The sequence below is a fragment of the Pteropus vampyrus genome, unplaced genomic scaffold (genome assembly GCF_000151845.1).
Source record: "Pteropus vampyrus isolate Shadow unplaced genomic scaffold, Pvam_2.0 Scaffold742, whole genome shotgun sequence".
Taxonomy (NCBI): Eukaryota; Metazoa; Chordata; class Mammalia; order Chiroptera; family Pteropodidae; genus Pteropus; species Pteropus vampyrus.
The window spans coordinates 2,728-3,746 of record NW_011889523.1 but is presented as its reverse complement, the minus strand read 5'-3'; positions in this window follow the sequence as shown (position 1 = coordinate 3,746).

Sequence of the window (1,019 nt, the reverse complement as noted above, 5' to 3'; positions counted from 1 at the left end):
CGCATCAGCTAGCGGACCCATCCTCAGCCAGGAAGCCAGGAAGCTGGCCAGGATCTCCCTGTGCTGAGGTGGCTGCTGTTCACAGAGCTGACCTGTGGAGAGCGTGGGAAGGGCAGGGTCCCGCATTGGGAACATCTGGCCACCTGCCCCCATGCTCCGGGTGGGTGCACACCTGCCTCCCTCACAGACCACACGCATGTGTCACACGTGCATGTCACGTGCACACACCACACTGCGACACACGGCAATGCACACATCACACACATGTCACATGTGAATCACATGCAGCGTGCACACGGACTTATATAACATAGACAGTGTACACATGCATATCGCACACAATCATCGGTGTGTCACAGATACGTAAGTGTCACATAAGTACGTGCACATCACACATACAAATCACACATACCATACACACCATGCAGACCTTACATGCATGTCATGCACACATGTATCATGCATGTATCATACAGAAACCACACATATGCGCATCCCGTGTGCACATATCACACGCTCATCATGCACATGCACAGCGCACAGTACCCACAGTTAAGATTTCGATCATCCACAGTGCTGGTGGGCGCGTGCAATATGGATGCACACGAGGGCACTTCCGGGGTGCTGGGAGAGTGGGTGAGCTCCAGGAGCTCCCGCCTCCAGGACCCGGGCTAGCTGGGATGCTGCGTGAGCCCCTCCTCGTCTGAACAGCGGCTCCCTGCACCGCCCTTCCCATTTCTAACTCTGCCCGAGATGGGTTTCCTAAGGCCTCGGGAGGCTGATAATCAGCACCCCCACTTCCTCTCTGTGTTCAGACCCATGGAGAGAGAGGTGAGGGCTTCGTGCAGGTGGAGGACAGATGTCGCCTTTGTCATCATTGCAAGTGTGTGGAGAACGTGGCTTCGGTCTGTGCCAGGGGGACTGGCCACTGTCCCCTGAGTTAGCCGTCTCCTGCGGAGCTGGGCATCGGGGCGTGGGGTGCACTGGGCTCACGGCTTGGCTGCGAACAGAGGAGGTGA